We start from the raw sequence: 12549 nt of genomic DNA on the forward strand, positions 1-12549 counted from the left end.
TGTGTCTGGGGTCTCACTGACAGCCCTTGATGGCTTAGGAGTGAAACCAGCCTGCTCAGACTCCCCTCTAACTCCACCGGCGGCGCCCTGCCCGGGCTGGGTGCTGTCCCACTCCTCCCAGCCCCACATCAGGGGAGGAATTCCGCGGCTTCTCTGGACTCCACAGAGTTTCTCTCTGGACTTAGACAACCTTACACTGTTTCCTACCAGCTTCCTATGGCTTCTGTCACAAGTAACCACAAACTTAGTGGCTTAAAACACAAATACATTGTTTTACAATTCTGGAGGTCAGAAATCTGACACAGGTCTCACTGGGCTGAAATCAGGGTGTTGGGAGGGCTGCATTCCTTCTGGAGTGTGTTGAGGTGAATCATTCTTTTTTGCCTTTTCCAGCTTCCAGAGGCCACCCACATTCCTTGGCTCATGGCTCCCTTTCATCTTCAAAACCAACAATGGCCAGTTGAGTCCCCATATCCTGTCACTCTGATGCTGACACTCTGTCTCCCTCTTCCTTCTTTTAAGGACACTTGTGATGACATTGGTCCCACCTGAATAATCCAGGCTCATCTCCCTATATAAAGTCAGCTGATTAGCAGCATTATTTCATCAACAATTGCTTAATCCCCCCACCTTACCATGTAAGGGGACATATTAGGACATGCTTTGGAGGGGGTTGGCATTATCTCGTCTATCATAACTGTCCACAGTTGACTTCTCCTCCTTGAAATTCTTCCTTTCTTGAGATATTGAAGATCAGCCGTAAAGACTGCTTCCACTTTCAGGTAAAGCTAGCCTCGTCACCTGGGGTCCCTAGATGGACAGACTTGCCTAAACTTCTCAGAAGGGCCCATTGGTAGGCAGGTGCCAGCTTTCCAGGAAACTCCATCCCTCAGCAACCAGAAGCCTCTTCTGGGGCTTCAAAGACCCTCTGTCCCTATTAGGCCTCACTCTCAACTCACCCTTCTGGTCTGAGGAGCCTCTGTTCACAGCACAGTGGTGTGGCTGAGGGGCTGATATGCCTGGAGCACCACAAAGGGTCCTGCTGCCAGCTCCACTCACTCGCGGGGACTTTGTGATGATGTGCTCCAGTGTTCTGCTCCTGGAAATGGTCTCCCAGAATGCTCACCTGTCATCTAAAATGGGCTGAACAATCAGAAACAAGAAGTATATATATATATAATTTCTAAGATGGAGGGAGAAGGATCATTCTGGCAACCCCCTATCGGCGGAAGGCCAGCTGCTCCCCCAGACGTGGTCAGGCTGCCGTTACATCCAAGGCACATCAGGCAGCCCTGGGACCCTGTTTTTGATCCACCACTATGTCACCTTGCACAAGCTACTTTATCTCTTTGGCCTCAGTTTTCTTGTTCCTCAAATAGGAAGACCTAATTTGAAGAGTGAGGAAAAAAAGTACCAGATGTGGAATTCTCTCCTCCTTCCTTTCACCACTTGCCTCTCTCCACCTTTCAAACTCAGTTATCCACACTTACCTCTCTTTGTTCTCATCATGCTTCATTTATTTCTAAAAAGCCCAGAAAAAACATGTTGCTATTTTCAGCTCCCCCACTTCCATCTCCCTCTCCCTCTTTCTCTCTCTCTCTCACACACACACACACGCACGCACACACACACACACACACACACACTCACACACCTGGTTTGCGAATGGAGAGGAGCTAAGCCCACAGGAGGAAAAACCTGAGGACACAGTGGGGGAGGCTCAGGCAGTGGAGTTATGGATGGAGGAGGGGAAGGTCTTTGGGTCCAGAATCATCTAAATTAATCACTCACACAGCTTTCAGATTTGAGAGTCCATTCCCCCGGCCCAGCACTGTTTCCCAAGCTCTTTCTTTTCTTGCATAGCGGATGGTGACAGCTGAGCAGCATCATAGAGTGAGGGGCAGAGTGGGGGACTTTTCAATGGCTGAATTCACCAGAGATGATTTCTGGACCAAAAGCAGCCCAAACAACTCCCTTCCTTACCAGAAAAACCTGCACACAGAAGGCTGGGAAAACTCAGCTCTTTGTCACTCCCTGATCGCCACTGTGCTTTTTTTCAGACCCCAATTATAAATTTGAACTGAACAGATGTATTCTATGGAAATGCTTTAAAATATTATTAGGAACAGCTTTTGCATTAGTGGTAATAAATCCATACCTGCAGTCACCTTTCATTTCTGCCTAACTCGTTGATAATGTGAAAAATGTAAATTCTGCTCCAGTGTAAATTTAGGCAAATGGATTGGTGCTCCCCTTTCCTCACTCTTCTGTTCCTGTCCCTCTGCATCCACTTGCCCCACTCCCACAGGCCTGCCGCATAGCACCATTCGGGATGGGGAGGAGGAGATTGGAGAGCTCAAAGCTCCAATCATCGACCCTGACCTCCAATCCACTGCATGATCTTGAAGGACTGAGGTACCTTCAGTGCCCTGTGTGGTCACCTGCTTCTAAATGGGTCTCAGTGACCTCTGCCTGGTGGAGTTCACACCTTTGGTGTGGGCCGGACCTAGTGAATTGCTTCTAACAAATAGAACGTTGTGAAAGTGATGAGAGGCCACGTGTGAGATTAAGTTATAACAGACTGACTTTCATCTTGCTGGTCCTCTCTGTCTTGCCTTCTCGGCTTGCTGGCTATGATGAAGCAAGGTGTCGTGGTGGAGAGACCTACATGGCAACGACCTGAAGGTAACCTCTGGGTAACAGCCAGTGGGAAACTGAGACAGACCCTCAGTCCAGTGGCCCTCAAAGAACCTAATCATGTCGACAACTGCTGTGTGAGCTTGGAGCCAGATCCTGCCCGCTCTGAACCTTGAGTTGACCGTGGCTCTAGCTGACACCTGGATTGTAGCCGGTGAGAGATTCTGAAGCAGAAGCTATGCCCAGATTTCTGATCCACAGAAAAAGGAAAATAATAGAGATAATAATAAATAATAAAAGCAGATTGTTTTAAGCCACTTATTTGGGGGTAATTCGTTATGCAGCAGCAGATAACTAACACACTCCTTATGTCACTAATCTGTAAAATGGAACTATTCTCACCAACCCTTCTAAATATAGCAGGAAGAATGGGGTATTAAGACACATTTCAACACTGAAACTTTATTCTAGTTGCATCAATAGCAGTCATTGATTTATTCCATAAATACTTACTGAGTGCCAGTTATAGTTAGATGCTGTGCTGTGAACATAGGCTACAGAAATGAATACGATATTCTTGTTTCCTTTGATGAGGTCATGGCCTTTGTGAGGGCAGTGATGTATAGTTTGGAAACAGAGTGAAATACAATATATTAAAAGTTCTGAAATGCCCTCAAAATGGTTTGGAAGTCCAGATGCCATATACAACCTCATATAACAAAAGTGTTTACCAAAGTAGCAAGAATTCTTGGAAATCCTATTCCTCCTTTCACAGTGGGAGCACTAACAAGAAAGAAAGCACTGAAGAAGAACAGAAAGCTTAGAATTTGATGGGACCCTTGGGTATAATCCCAATATGTGTATGGATACACTCTGGCATTTTGAACACAAGTCCTAGGACACACTTTTGGTAGGGGCCCCTATACCATTCTAGACACTCGGCTCTGGCCCCATGATGTGCTCCATCCATAGCAGCCCCTGTTCTTTCACACTATTCCTAATCCCTCAAAAGTTTTCTGTGATTTCTCCTTCTCACTAGACCTCCAAGAGTCTCTGGAATCCTAACGAATATTCCAGCACCAGATTCTCTTTGGTTTCATGTATGTTGTTTATTCACCCACTCACTCCTTTATTCAACAAAATGAAATGGAGGTTCCAGGCCCCCCAGAAGGTGAGAGCAAGTGTTGGGATTTTTAAAAAGTGGACTAAAAAAGCATTTGTCAAAATTCTGTTTGAGGAGTGGTTGGTCACCTAGAATCACTGCAGCGCCTAGATTCACACTGTGACAGGAGAAGGGAAGTTTAGTCTCTGGATAAATTGAACCACATTGGCCCAAACTCTGCATCACTGGCCACAACAGAGGGTGAGTGTGTGATGCCTTAATGAAAAGAATGCTTAAATGCTTAGCCTATGCTATTAGCTTCATTGCTTCCATGTGGATGAGACTTGAATTGGATATCTCCATCACTAATCCAGTATTGACCACCTGCAGAACATCTCTGCTTGGAAATTCCAGCAGTATTACAATCACAACCATGTAAACCCATGCAAGTTCTCTCAGCATCACTTTGGTCCCCACACATCCAGGCATAAAGTGCCTCAGGACTTTTGCACTGGCTTTTCTCTCTCTATCCACATATTGCCATGGCTTCTTCCACTTCGAGTCCTTGTCCAGGCTTCACCTTTATGATGAGTCCTCCTCTGATCATCTTATTTAAAATTGCAACCTTGAACAACACACTGCATGTAGTCCTCCCTCAATACATGTTTTTAGAATGGAGTGTTTGAGCAGAGGCTGGAAGCCCATTTATTTTTTGTATGTGTGGTAAAATATACATAAGATAAAATTTGCCATTATAACCATTTCTTAAGTGCACTGTTCAGGGACATTAAGTACATTCACATTGTTGTGCAACCATCACCACTATCCATTTCCAGAACTTTCCCCATGATCCCAAACTGAAACTCTGAACCCATTAAACAATAACTCCCCATCTTCTTCCTCCCCACCTCCCAGCCCCTGGAAACCACATTCTATTTTCTGTCTCTATGAATTTGACTCCTCTATGTATCTCATGTAAGTGGAATCATACAATTTTTTTTGTGAGGCCTATTTCACTTAGCATAATGTTTACAAGTTTCAACCACATTGTAGCATGTGCCAGAATTTCCTTATTTTTACAGCTGAATAATCTTCTATTGTATGTATAGACCACATTTTGTTTATCCATTCATTTGTTGATCGTGAAAGTCATTATTTTTTGCAGAGATGATGCCCAAAGGACTAGAGTGTGGGATGGCAGGTGGGCTCGGTCACCCCTTGTGTTCCTCCTGACGGATGAGATCCACTGAATACTTGTGGTGCTTACCTCACCAAAGGGAAGGGACTTCTGAACCATGAAAGGAAGCCCCAAAACTTTGGGTATGGAATTATTTTCCTTTCTCCAGTACAACAATGGAAGCTGGAGATAGAATTTAGTGAGAGCTGTGAGGATGAGTTATCTACCTTATAGTTCTGAAAAAATTAAAAAATGGATTCTCTCTCCAAACATTATTTATATCAATTTTATCGAATAGTTGACTTTAGGCTAAACACTGAAACCAAAAATCAAAACTTGAAAAAAACAAACAAACAAACAAATAACTACAGTCAGGAGCAATGGAGAAATCACCTTGTTAGCGTGTCTGAGGGAATTTCCACCCAGTGCCCGAGCTGCTGTGGGCCGGCAGGACCCAGAGGCATGCTGGCTGGCTGGGTGATCTCTGGTCCCCTGAGAGGGCACTCACTTTCACTCAGCCATGGTATCTCTTCCTTCACCTTCTCTCATTCTGTCTTGTTTTCTCTTGTTTATTCTGTTTTTCACCTAATAATGTACCCAAGGATGATTATCATTTGAAAGGGACATGTATCTGTTCTTCTTCTGTTTTGACCTCATATCCTCATGTATAGTTTTTTCCTTCTTTGATGTGTTTGGTGCAGTTCTGTGCACTAAGGGTGCTTCTTAAGACAATGAAGTTAGTCTTAGGCACACTCCCACCTACTCTCCTTGGGCCTCCTTCTCTCTCTCCACCAGCCACCCAGGGCCTGATAGAGCACACAATGCGAGCCACGCTACCTGCCTCCCAGGTGAGGACTTTCCCCACTGCTCTCCTCTCTAAAGGCAGGACAACCTGGGTGAGCATCTGTCTGACTCCCTGCTTTGGATTGGTGTGTTGTGAGGAAAAACATCATTTGACTGTGAATAGCAAGATGTGGAAGAAAAGCAGAAGACTGATGAATTCCAGGGGAGGTGTTTGGAACTTGAGATGCTTTGAGGATCCATTTCTCTGGGAACTTGAGGAGATCCTGTGACCAATCCCACAACCATCAGAGGTGGGATTTGGAGGGGAGGAGGAGTCCCCAGTTAGAACTCCAAATGTGCTCTCCCATAGAAAATGTTGGGGTCTAGGGTGTTATTAGGACACTATTGCATGCTAGTTACATGGGGCTTCGGCAGGCTTCTGTGGGCTGCCCGGGGCCCTAACCACCACGCACAACATGGTTTCTATGGGAAAATGCATTTTGAGTATCAGAAAACTGACATCCACTCAAGCTTTTGGAACAGAGCACGCTCTTAAGTTGGAGACTGCTTGAATACCACATTCACAGCTAAATTATTTGGATAAGCCTATTTTTAAGATATATGCCTATTTCCAAGACACTCAGCTTACATAACAATGGGAATCGGAAGAAAGAATTGGTAGAAGTCGTGTTCTTGGTGGAGAAGGGGGAAGATGTGAATATTCGCTGTATAAAATACATTTAATTCTACAGGGAAGGAGAGTAGAAGACACAGAGGATATCTAAAATATTCTCTAGGTTTGTATGTTTTGACCCACATAGTCTTTCTTTTAAGCAACACCACACCCATGCGGTTCTTAATTTTAAGACCAGCATTTGAATTCTATATTAACAAAGAAGATTGAATTAAATTTAGAGGTTATGGTATGAACAAGGTCTGCATGCTACAGGATTTGCCCCAGTCATGAAGCACCCCTAGTTTCCTGTCCCCCTTCGGTGTGTGGGGTTCCATGATGATGTGTGATGAACACCCAGAGCCAGACCTAGATTCCCTGGCCCCAGATGGGCCTTACTTGCAGGACCCAGCAATTACTTTGTGCAGGACCCTGTCTGGGTGCCAGTTTTCCAGAACAATCAGTTACTCAAGGTCAACACCAGTATCTATTGGTCATCAACTCAGTGTTAAGAACCTTGGTTATTCCGAGTCTAAAAATGAACTAACCTAGATTCACTTCATTTTACTTTACTTCAAATAACTCAATTCAACTCAGTAATTCATGGAGTTAAATTAATTCATTTCAATTTAACTACTTTAAATCAACAAACCAAATCAGCTCAGATGAGACCTGAATTCAATATTCTAAGAATTGGTTAAACCACTCTAGTTGGCTGGTGGTATGTTCTTAACTATGGAAAGTCACAAAGTTGGTTCAGTTGGCCTTTGGGTTGGCAGAGACATGTGGGATGAATTGTCTCCTCCTCTCCAACTGTGTGTATTATATTCATAGACTGCCCTTGTATCCTAGACAAAAATAACTAATGTAAATGCTGTTGTTTTTCAATTGTGAGTTTAAGAAACAGAATTTTAGTTCTGATTCATGCCTCATGTTTGGAAGAGTAGTTGGTGTCTCATGACAATGAGAAAGATATGGAGGAAAAGTGGGCAGGACCAGTACCTGAATTCTTGGGGAAAGCTTGCTCTTCTCCATGGCATGATCCCCATGGCATCCACACCCTTTACCTGTGCTTTAGTGAGGAGGTGGCCTCCACATCCAGGAAGGGAAGGCTCATGCAGGTGTGTAGCTTCTCCATGCTTGGCCTGTTCATTGGTGCAGGTCTGTTTCCCACAAGAAGAGCTACCCAAGCCTAGAAGAATAGGTCTGTGTGCTGATAGGGGCAGTGAAGAAAGGAGGGAGGTAGTTAGGGATGCTTTCTTGCATCCTGATCATCACGAGGATGAAGAACTCCAGCAGAATGGCAAGAATACTAGGCTCTGGGTCAGGAGGCCTCAGTTCTGATTCTTGCTCTGTTATAAACCAGCTGTGTGATCTTGTGCAGATCACTTTCCTTGCATGGGCAAGCTGATTGCTAATGTGCCTTTTAACTCTACAGTCCAAGCCAATGTGATACGTATGGGAGGAGTGATAAGCTGCCTATGTCTCTGGGCACAGCTTCCGCCAGCTCTAGCAGTGGATAGCTGGAGTGAGAGCAGCTTTCAGTTTACAGTTCTTCACTTTTTGCATTAATCCTGACCCAGCAGGGTAGCTTTTAGTCACCTGGTCCCATGAGCCAGTAGAATCTGAAATTGATAGTTTGGTTTTCAGTAGCTCTAGATGTCACTGTTAACATTTTTCCTTCAATACCAACAGCCCTATCTCTGCCATCAGCACCATGATGATACCATAAATATATACCTGGCTTTATATTAATCACTTTTCATTCATTATCTCATTTAGCCCTTACAATAGTTCCATAGGGAGGTATTCTCCTCATTTTTCAAATGAACAGCCTGGATTTCAGCCCACATCTACCTGATTTTGAAACTCAGTCCCGTAAGCCCTAATTATACAACCCGCAAGAAGGATTTTCTGCTGCCATTTTCTACCCCGCCATCCAGTTCTTTGGGAAGGGACAGAACGCTGCCTTGAAACCCAGGCCTCTTGGGTTTGGCCTTGACTCTCTAGCAAGTTTTTGCCTAGATTCTTTGTGCCTGGACTCAGTTCCTTGCCTGCCAACCTAGTGGACAGTTTCTGGCTCTAAATGAACCAAACACCTCAGGCCAGGATGTTGCCCCCACCCAAATTTGATAACACTGGCCATCTAGCCCATGCTGCTGGACCTCCCCATCCTCTGAGCTGGGGACCTCAGGGCCTGCTGGAGCCAAGGTTGACTACATCACAACTCTTTGGGGCTCTTGGTCACTGATTTGAAGTCAGCCCTATAGCTCTCACAATTTCCTTCTCCCTCCCCTGGGCATCCTCCCCTTCACCACATGCCCTGCTGCTGAGCGCTCAGCAGGAGTCCCACCTGAGTTCACTTGACTTATGACATCTGGGGCCTGTGGGAAAGAACATCGTGAAACATGGTGATCCAGCCCCAGACTGGAAGGTGACCCCAGGGGTCAAGCCAGCAGGGGGCGGTGAGGGGGTTGTCCGACAGAGCTCCATAAATATAACTTTTGTTTTACTCCTGTGTTCCCTTCTGCTCTTACTTGTTTTTTTTTGCCTGTGGGGAGCTCTTGAGCTCAGAGCCACAGGGGAGAGAGGACTTTTCACTGAGGTGACCCAGTGTTGTCCTGCTGCTGTCCTTGTAGGATTTGGTTGTTTTCCATCTTAAATATATTCCTTGCATCGGTGGCTGGCAGGCATACAACATTTAAAGGAATTTATCTTAAAAACCCACTCTCTGCTGAGAGGAATGGGGAACTCTGAGATTTCTAAGGATGTTTGCATGTGTGTGCATGCGTGTGTGTGTGTGTGTGTGTGTGTGTGTGTGTGTAGGTGGTGAGGGTGCAGTGATGGTGGGGTGGTGGTAGTTGCTTTCTCGCTTACCATTACCTTGGGAAGTGAGAGCTTGCTAACATGGGCTGGGGATACTCACATGCCCCCTAACCTTGAGTCTCACCAAACACACAGACTTCTGCTTGTGATACCACTATCGAATCAACTGGTGTTAGTGATGATATTGTGAAGGGGAGCCAGGGCTTGTTAATGGGTTAAATGGGTTACAGCACCATGATCTTAGGTTATATTCATCTAACTTAATGACTCACTGTAACATATTTTGGGGGGGGGGGCTAATACTCTGAAGATCCCTGACTGAATGCAAATGTCATCCTGCAGAAATATCTGTTTGTAATGCTCAACCATTCACATTTTAGTATAAATTAACCTGTAGATGACTCAGTTACCAAATGCAAGGTCTTTTCATACCTACAATAACTAATAGATAAGCCATTCATTTACCCTTTGATTTACTCATTTGAGAATTTTTTTTCTTAAGCTCCAACTGTGTACTCTGTCTTTTCCAAGGAGACCAAGAGAAGGAGAAAACCTTATCCCTTGAGGGAAGTTTCTGGGGACTTAGAGTTCCCCACAAGAAACAATAGAGCATGATAAAGATAAATTACAGTTAGGAGCTAGACCGGGTATTATAGACGGTTGCCCATGGTAGACTGAAGCAGGTTTAGATGGAGCTGAGGTTAGCTCTGAGGAGGAGCTGAGATCTACACTAAATTTTTACTCTTGGAATTGCCCAGACAAGGTTGATGTGATTGAAGTCAGAATGAATAGTACAGAGTAAATAATGCAGAAGGAGAAAATGGGTGGATGGTAGAAACTGGAGAAAACAGAAGGCTGGCATTAAATGTAAGGTAACCTTGAGTGTTTGATCCTGTGATGGTGATGCAAAGAGAAATCCCTTACTCTTTCCCTGACTAGCAGCCTGAGTCTATTCTTTCATTAGCAATGTCCATGTCGGAGATGCATTTTCTAGCTCCCACCCAATTCTGCCATCAACTTTGTGGGGAGGCATGATTCTCTGCTTACACATAGTAGGTGCTTAATAAATGTATTTAATCATTAAACAAATGATTAATAAATAGATAGTCTTGAGCATATCTGCTAAGCCAAACTACTTCAGGGGTTTTGGTGTGATTCTTCTGGACTAAACTTGGTTTATCCCAAACCTGAATCTGGTCAGGAAAGGATATTCTAACAATAAATGCTACTTTTCAATCACTGGTCAATGTTCCTAGTCTCTCTCTCTGTCTCTCATCAGTGTTCACATAGCCTCACTCAAATTCAGCCAGACACAGCAATTATTTATTTTGCCAATTACGCAGTTAGATGCTGTGGAACAATCAAGCAAAAAAAAAATGTCACCCTTGCCTTCCAAGAACTTAAAATTAGTTGTTAGTTTTCTATGATGAGCAGTGAGAATTTCCTCAGGGAGAAAAATTTTAAATCTAATCATATAATAACACGTCACTGAAAATGCATACGACTCTAATTTCTTTACTAAATATCAGTGCTGTGACCCCCTCATTACATTATACCTTCCACAGGGTAAACCTTCTGGGAAAGAGGATTGGATATTCCTGACCCACGTGCAATAGTCTTTCTGGCTGTGGATCCCTCCACCCAGCCAAAGGTCAGGCCAAGGATGCTTCCCCCGAACTCCGACCCCACACTTCAACCCAGACACCAGATCTCCTAGAGGAATGTGGTGACTCAGTGGCCCCTTGGAATTCCCTGAGCGCAAACTTGTCACCATATCCTAAAACTCCAAGATATGACTGAATGTGCAGTCCCACAGCTTCTACAAAAGGGCCCCATCAGTGGGTCTTCAGCCTCCAGAGGACAGTTTCCTATCCTGGAGATCCCTCTGTGTTCGGGCCACACCCTAGGGCAGAAGCCTTGCTCCTAAGCTCAGTTCCCAGCCACGTATGAGGAATCTGGGACTGAGACCAATGCTAAGATGCTTTCATAATCCGTTCTTCCCTTCCTCTTTCTCCCCAGCCAGAACAACAGAATATTTCGACTTCTGCCAAACTCCCAAGAAGCTGACCTTCGAGCCTGCACTATCATTGCTCTGGTGTTTTCCCGCAGGAAGGTGCTGGACTGACCATCATGACGGTGCCCGGAGAGGGTGGACAACCGCTTCCCACACACCATGATGATGACAAGTGTGCCAACCCTCCAGTCTGCTCTAGCTGGGTGATTGTAAGGATAATAAAGCAGACAGCCTTGAACTTTGTGATGACTTCATACTCCAGTAAGTGTCCAGCAGGACAGCATTGGAGGTAGCAAGACATATTGCAGAAGTAATGAACAAAATCAGATACAGCCCAAGAGGTGAGGGCAGTCTCCCACTAGTGTTGGGACAGAAGATGCCCAGGTGGAGTGGGACCACATCCAGGACTGGACCTGCATGGAGTCCAAAGCAGGAGAGTCAGGGGAAAGAGGGCGGCTGGACATAATTCTTATGGGTGGAATCTCCCCAGGTGAGCTCTTCCCAGTAATTCTATGGGCCTGATAAAATGCACCAATGTTTTATCAAGTCCTGTTGCTGGGGTGAGGTCGCTCTCTTCTGAGCTAGACCCTAGCTTTCCCTTTCCCGAGGGAGGCATGTAGGGTTTGGGACCAGAGCTGTGTCTGCACCATCTCCCACTGCTTCCTGTACTGGATTAGGGCCCAGCCCACACTCTGTGCATTCACCACCCACACCTCCTTCTCCCAGCAAACCCTCTCACCCCGCCCCGCCATTTGCCTCTGCCCGATCCTCTTGTACCCCTCCACAATCCAGGACAGCATCACCGGGGCTTAGATTAATTGATGATTATTTCGTACATGACCCCGGCTTCCTCATTATGCTAGTATTTGCCTCCTTTTGTATTTTTTCAGCTGGAGATCTCAGCGCTGGCCCACCGTAGGTCCTCTGTCATGTTTGTTGAGTGATGGTTTGATGTTTCCTCTTTTCCACACCACTCGCACACCTTCCCTCGGCTCACTAATTTCTCATGACAGTTGGGAATGGGGTGGGGCTAAGTTAATTGACCTTTTCTGTCATCCATTAGAACTCTGCTTGAGTGTTGATCTTCCAAGCTGCTTTTTGGTTGGCCTGAACTGACTCCAGTGCATCAGAAATGACGATAGTGCCTTCACCCTCCTGGGTATAAAACTGGTTTTATCTATGGATCATGTTTGTAATTTCTGTTGGGTCACTCTGTTAGTAACATATTTGAAGACAGCCAGGCACGGGCTGGGAAAACTGGGATGAGGAAGACCTAGTGTGAATAAGATCCAAAGCCGCCAATGGAGGGACTGACCTGCCCCACAGAAAGTTCGGGA

Source organism: Eschrichtius robustus, chromosome 14 (genome assembly GCF_028021215.1).
Source record: "Eschrichtius robustus isolate mEscRob2 chromosome 14, mEscRob2.pri, whole genome shotgun sequence".
NCBI lineage: Eukaryota > Metazoa > Chordata > Mammalia > Artiodactyla > Eschrichtiidae > Eschrichtius > Eschrichtius robustus.